This window comes from Ammodytes marinus (genome assembly GCF_949987685.1).
Source record: "Ammodytes marinus genome assembly, contig: scaffold_47, whole genome shotgun sequence".
Classification (NCBI taxonomy): domain Eukaryota; kingdom Metazoa; phylum Chordata; class Actinopteri; order Uranoscopiformes; family Ammodytidae; genus Ammodytes; species Ammodytes marinus.
This window is the reverse complement of record NW_027648108.1, coordinates 264,044-271,543: the sequence shown is the minus strand read 5'-3', so window position 1 is coordinate 271,543 and position 7,500 is coordinate 264,044. Positions and strand designations below refer to the sequence as shown.

The window sequence follows — 7,500 nt, the reverse complement described above, 5'->3', positions numbered from 1 at the left end:
TGGGGCTGCCCTCAGTTGCCCATGCACTGTGTATAGTCTATAGCCTATTTCAGCCTCGTCTGTGGAAAAAGATACAGTAGCTGGACAACAGAGTTCTTCTGCTTCGTTCCTCTCACTGCATTTAAATGCATTCACTATATTACAGAGAAATATGTCTCGTTAAATAAAAAGAGCTCCAAGCCCAACCCAGAGGACCCTGCATAATATTTTATTTTAAATTAATATTTTAATGGAAAATTCATGTGTCTTTCTTCAATAGCTTCTAATTCACCGGACTCAGCTGAAACCTGTGTTCTCTGAGGGGGGGCTCACTCACTGTGAAAACCCCTGACCTAAACAATCCATACTGTTGTGCCTACAGCAAAGCTACAAAGTGCAGTTCAAGCCTGTTGGAAGAAGTGAGGCCTACTCCCCCTCTTCAAGCCTTGGTTTGAGTTTTAGTTTTAGTAGCCTACAAAGGGTAATAAAACCAAAGGGACCAAGCCTAGTTCTGACTGCTGATAAGGATTGTCTCCCCAATTGGCCGATCTCGTAGTTTCAGACATGTGACCTCGCTTTCACAAAACCAGCCAGCACCCCAAACATCGACTCCTTTGCAGTTGATTCCTTCACGTAAGCGCGTGCTTCGAAGCTTAAACTCTGACCTCCCTCAGTCTTATCCTCGCCGGCCGAGACAGACTGTTTCTATGCGTGAAGGATTTTACTTTCCTTCCTTGGATTCCAAACAGGAGGCTTTCATCACTGGAACCTCCTTCACGACTGACCCACGATCCAGCCGATTCCCTCCTCCTGCCAGACGGAGAAAGAGCCTACAGGCTAGCCTAGCGCTACGCGCGCAAAACACTTTGGAAGTGCCTCCCCTCCTCAACGCCACAGCCCGCCGAAGACGCCCGAGCCACGGCCGAAGCGAGCCAGCGGACCGCGACATTCCCGTCCTTTTCCCGAGAAGCAAGACCTCCACCACCACCTCCAGTGGAGCCAGCGGAGACCCGCTGACCTCCTGCCGTGTGGAGCGCGACCCTCTCGGGCATCAACCCTTCCTCGCTCCCAAAACATCACCGTCGGATAACGGTTCAAGTAGGCATTTGTCTGGGCTAATTTAGATATCTATTCCATGGTCTTTCATTTTGTTAAAGCTAGTGGACTGACGAGTCCTGTGTTATTTCCTGTTTTATTGTAATTCCGACTGAGTTATCTTATCCAATAACCGCCTCATCAGACTGAGTTATCTTATCCAATAACGGCCTCATCAGGCTCCTCATTGTGTTTCTTCCGTGTTGATAGTTTAGATTGCCGTCACAATCCTCCGGGCTCTAGCCGCTGTTCTGATCAGCTCAGAAACACCTTCTATGAGACCGCTCGTAGAGTGAGTGGTTGCAGGCCCGGCCCTGGGTGGTTGTGTTTGATCGGGGTGAACAGCGGGTGCACTGCGTAGTGGCGAGATGTTATTTGGTCTCTCTCTTCTCTCTATACTAACCTGTCACCTACACTACACACGCGCTCCCCCTTTGTACTGTTCCCCTCGTGACTGTTAACGTATAGCATTGATTGCGTTGGTGTTTCAAACTTCACATTGCTTAAGGACAGTCGCCATCTTGTAACCACGGTAACCACGGACACTATTCCGTTGCTATTTACAACCAGATGTTCCTATACCGTCACACTGAAGTTAGGGCGCTTCCGCCACGTGATTGCGTCGCCATCGGCGTCCCCTCCACGTGCAAGCTGTTTGGGCGGTGTCCCACCCCTCCCGCTTTGACACACACACACACACACACACACACGCACACTCTAAACTGTTCTTATTAATGCTTGTGTTTGTAGATGCTATTCTTGATTTAGATTAGATGGTTATTGACTTGTGTGTATCGTTTTAATCAACTTACCCAAGTGAATAAACCCTCCCTTTTTGATTTTAAGAAGCAGTGTCTGTGATATTTGTGTCTTGTATTTCACTAATGGCTGGTAAATAAGGTCTATGCTCGAATATTCACTCCTTCATTATCCTAAATGTACATTGTAACCAACTGACATTTTAAAGGTAAATCCCTTGAACATTGAGACTGTTTTTCTGATTTGGTATAGAGTTCCCTTTTTCAGAGGATGGTGCTCCGTAGGTATTAATAAGTAATTTGATTAGCTGGACTAATTTAATTGATAGTTAATTAACATTTTTATTAGATATTATTAATTTCCTTGAAATTAATAATATTCTTGACTTTGACCAAATCTACCCCTTATGAATTCCCAACAATACCTTCATAACATGTGATCTAATTGTTCTCATGTCAGACCTGGAGCAGGGACAGTGGAAGGGAGTTAAATAGCACCAAACTTCTTGATAATGAGGCCAGAGAAGGGACAGATGTATCTATCTTAAACAAAGGCCTACTGTATCTCCCTGACTCAGCTGACCAAACCATAGATACAAGTTACTTCCAAGGCCAGGAGCAGAATTCTTTCAGCATAGTTCAGGTCAAGAGGCGAAGAAGAAGAGGATTGGACGAGAAGATACAAGACAGCAAGATAGACCAATCAGTAGACTTTGTCCAGATCTGTTAAAAGACTCTGCTGTCCACACACTCACTGTGTTTGTCCTGTCAGACTGCATCACCTGTCCTGTGACCTCACTTCACTAAACATCCTCTGACAACTTTCAACCTTTTTACAATTATATTTTTTCTTCCATATATCCGAATAAACGAACACGGTTTTTATTGTTGTTAAATGTAGTGACCCTTGACGTCATTCGGAGGAAGGAGCCAGCCTGTCGGACCACTCACTCAAAGACAACATCTGAAAAACCCTAAAAGGTGAGCAGAACACCTGTTTATACCGAACTTTCTGTAATTGGATACGTCTAAATTATTGAGTGAATGTGCCAAAGCCATGACCTAAAGTTTAGTAAAATTCAGTTATTATTTTCTGTGCGAAGAGGCTGTTGTTTTCTGGGTGATATCACAGGACAGGAAAGTACTGCTCTTTTATTTTTTTTTATTAACCTTTATTTTTCCAGGAATATACTCATTGAGATTCAAAATCTCTTTTTCAAGAGAGTCCTGGCCAAGAAGGCAGCATAAAAACATAAAAGTTTCACATTAAAAAAACAAAATTTCACACTTAAAACAAGACACAAAACACAATAAAAAGTCACAAAGCATCAATCTCATTGGCAGTAAGTCAGTGTTCAGTAACCGGGCATGTACAGTTTGCGGTTACATAGTCCTTAATCCTGCTTTTGTAATTGTTCATGGTGATAAAGGATTCAATGTGCGTGTTTTTTCTAATGTGTGATATGCTGGTTTATTTATATTCTTAGTCTTTTAGTTCGTTTTAGGGAAAACCTTTTTGTTTGATGCGATCTCTGTATTTCTGAGTATGGCTTTCCGCTGTTTCAGTGATTTTACATATGGAAACCGTCTTAAATACTCTTCTGCCTCTACGCCGGCATTTCATTAACTGTATCGACTACCTCAAATACTAACAAGATAAACCTAGCTCACACTCATAACACTCACACACACGGAGCCTGGGGAGTTGTTCTCGTTGATATGCACGAAAGTGACACTGTTGACATGGTGATATCTGTTGTCTGATTGTTACTCTGAGGTTAAGAAATATAGGATACTATTGTCTAATCCTTTATACATATAGGATTCTATTGTCTAATCCTTTATACATATAGGATTCTATTGTCTAATCCTTTATAGTCATTTCCATTGTGTCCTTTTCTATATGACACTAATGTAGTTGAGTTACAAACCACACGTCTCTTTGAAAATTTAATCAAGCTCTGTGAGATTAAAGGTGCACTCTGATATGTTTTTATGTGAAAACCAGGTCTAATTAAAAGCCCCCCCCCCACCCCCCCCCAGACCCAGTTAGGCCCCCCTTGCTTTGTGGTATGTCGTGTAATAAGGCCCAGTTTTGTAGACGGATAAATAAATAAAAATTAAAGGTGCACTATGACTTTTTTGTCATTTAAGGCGTGGACGGTCTTTCTGATATCTCAAATTAAAAGGTGCTTTCACTGATACTTCTGGGTTGTCTTTCTAGTGTGTAACAGTAAAGGTGCTCAGCAGGGTTGTCTTTGAGAGAAAAAGTAAGATACACTCATTGCTTGTGTGTCTCGTTCCTTGTCATAAAGTCAAGCATGCTGTACACTGTCCTCCCTAGGCCCGAAAAGGCCCCAATATATATTTTTTTTTCTCCTCTAAAATTGCATGACACAATTGAGCTATGCTTTATGGGTTTTACTTTGTGCAAGTTTAGTAGTATACTATGCATGTTATCTAAAGGTTACCAACATAGCTGCTGCTGGATTGTTGTTACTGTGTATTTGTGTATTGAAGGGTTCTGTCGCATATTCACATTAAAAGGCGTTCATTTTTTCTTCCTTTCTTAGGGCTTGTTCATCGGACAGCTGTGTGCTTCTCTAAACAGACCGTCCGCTCTGACTACAGTGTTAAGGCCAGAACAAACAACAATTAAAGATGAATCTAGGCGAATTAAAGGCCTATGTCATTACTGATTTGGAGCTGCGAGCTTCTAAGAGAGACAGAGTAGACGTTAGAAAAAATGCCCTTAAGCTGTGGGAGAGATGGCAAAAGCAAGGTCACATGTCCTACGATCCGGAGGCCTCTTTACCGATCGACCAAACCATAGAACATATTGATCTGACTGCGGCTGCAGCCAGGAAGGAAGCGGAGGAGAACTGGAAACTATCAGGCCAGAGATCCTGGGGCTATGCCAGCACTGCTAAGAAGAAGAAACAAGCTGAAGCGCTGCTCACTACTGCAATGTGTGAAACAATCAAGGCCGTTATGAAGCCACAGCCTGCAGCTGGCAAACAGATGAAGACTAAGCCCACTGACAAGACACTCCCCTCTTCCACCCCCTACCCCACTGACCGGCTAGCTAGAATGACAACACCCCCTCCCCTGTATCGTGAAAGATCTCCCCCCTCAAAGATGCCTGTCCAAGCCCCACACAGGCAGATTCATAGCGGATCACTTGATGTGGACATGGCTGCTACACAGAGTGATAGCTCTGCTGGCTATCAAAGGATGGAGGAAACAGTGGCCACCATGGAGGAAAGAGTTAGGGCTCTAATGCAGACTGTTGAGGCTTTAGCACAGCAACACAATACCGCCTCTGCCCACCCGCCATGCCCCGCCCCCAGACCCGCCCCCAGACCCTCACCAGGCACTTCATCTGGCAAAGGAGCCATTGGGTCCCTCCCCATGACCTCTGTAGCACACCACCAGCAAGCCCCTCCCTACATGTCCCCTATGTCTACATCCCACTGTGAAATGGCACCATACTATGGACCATTAGGAATGACCTCTGGCCCCATTGCCCTATATGATCGTAATGTTAGCGAACATGCTTCAGATGAATCATGGTACAGTCGCCGGCTTATGGTCACCGGCCAATTGTTTGGAGACTACCACCTACGTGTAGCAGCTAATGGAGCATACATGCCCTTTGGCCATAGAGACATAGTCACATTTACTGATAAGCTTCCCCCACTCACAGGAGGAGCAAGCGAATGGATCAAACAATTTGAAAACCTGACTATGGGAGAGTGTCTCTGTGCGGGTGACCTGAGAGCCGTACTAGATCGAGTTGGGGGCACAGACATGGCAAACCGCCTCCTCCTGAAGGCAGGGGTACTCCCCCGCACACCTGACAACACCCCCCTAAATGCGTTCAGGACTAGCCTATGGAAGGAGCTACGTGCGCAGTTCCCCACATACAGAAATGTTACTGAGGTGGAAGAGATTAAGATCAACAAGGACGAGGCGATCCTGGCTTACCTAAAGAGAGCGGCTGAAGAGTGGACAACACACACAGGGGAAAGACCCGATGCCAGTGGTGCCATGACAGCCCTGTGGAGGATGCACTGCATCAAAGGGCTCCCGGAACCCGTTCAGGAAGCGTTGGCAGCAGAAGTGCCATTCGCTCATAAGAGCTACACTGAATGGAGGATTACTCTAGCCCACTACTACAAACTGTATCAGGCTAAACAAAGCGAGGAGGAGGAGGAGCTGAAGGACCTGGCTATACGCCTGCTGAAACTACAGGTGGAGGAGAAAGAAAACGCAAAGGCTAAACAAATAGTCCTAACTACGCCATCCCCGAGCGCTGAATGGAAGAACGCACTGAATCAAGCTGTGCAAACTGCTCTCTCCTTCCACCAACAGACACAGCAGAAGCAATGGAGAAACAATGGCAGGGGGCGTGGAAGAGGAGCACGCAAACCAAACCGCCCTTGTTATGCCTGCAGAAAAGAGGGACATTGGGTCCAAGATTGCCCACTCGTTAAAGCGGTCCAACAGCAACAGCAACAGCAAACATCTCCACACGGAGGGGGCTTCAACGGACCCACCCAGAGTGGAAGAGGAGCATATGGAGGATCTGGAAGTCCCTGGAATGTGCCGGCAAACAATGCCCCAGGCCAAATGCCCCGATACCCTGCCCTGATGCCATTTTTTAGGGTGCTATCAGACGACGTATACTGATGGGTCTCCTGTGCCCGCTACAGGCCAGTTCTGTCCACAACTAGCAGAACCAATTGTTGCCTTATGCTCAAAGCCACCAGAGACAATCACATTGCAGAGTTGCTGCTCTATTGCCGGCCCCACCGTCCATCCCCTACATTTATTTTATTTTCTTTTCTTTTCTGGCCCTGTGTTCCCCTTTGAATTTAGCTCTATTCAGCCAGTGATTAGTTTACTTGAACCTTACTGAGTTATTGCCCCTTTTGCTTTTACACAATTACATAGCGATTAGCTGCAGTAGGTTAAAGTTAATTTGACCCTTGATTTCCTCATGTTACACACACAGGCCAGTAAAGCACATTAGGGTAGGTCTAGTTATTCTTCACAGACTGTTTGTGTTTTTCCCTTCACGAAAAGAGGACGAGAATATTTTTTCTTTATGTTTTAGGTTTCTGAATAAATCCACAGGTTGTTTTACTTTGATTCTATCTTGGTATCATTAAGGGTAATTGTTAACGAAATCTATTTCTCTATGATTGTATAACATATTAATGCTATCATTCTATTCACCTATTCACCTCACATTGAACTCTGTTGTACAAACACTGTGGTAAACATGTTTTTCTTAAGAAGTAAAACTGCCTCGTCACACATCAAGATGTGAAACACACAGCACATTCTGTTCAAGGACTTATTGCACTTATCAGTGCAATTGTATCATCTCCCTTGCAAGACCTGGACACACAAACAAGTGTGTATACGCCTATTTTTTGGACATATAACCTCTGCTATTTCTGTTCAAACGTTGTCTCAATCCATGTATGCTTAACAATGTAAGACTTGTGATGCATTGATTGTTTGACCCTTGTATGCTGTTACAAGTAAATATTCATTCTGCTTTTGAAGAAGCTTGACTCAGTTCTCATTATTACAAACACTTGGTTTTTAATAATTCTAATAACAGTAATGTGGTTACATCAGTTCCTATCGAGGGACT

General features: G+C 44.5%; 1 protein-coding gene across 1 annotated transcript in view; it reads right to left on the bottom strand.

Moving 5' to 3' along the window:
- The window catches only part of rpp40 (ribonuclease P/MRP 40 subunit), a 20,861-nt gene that overhangs the window by 8,468 nt on the left and 4,893 nt on the right, over positions 1-7,500 (bottom strand). The gene's annotated exons all lie outside the window — the stretch shown is intronic.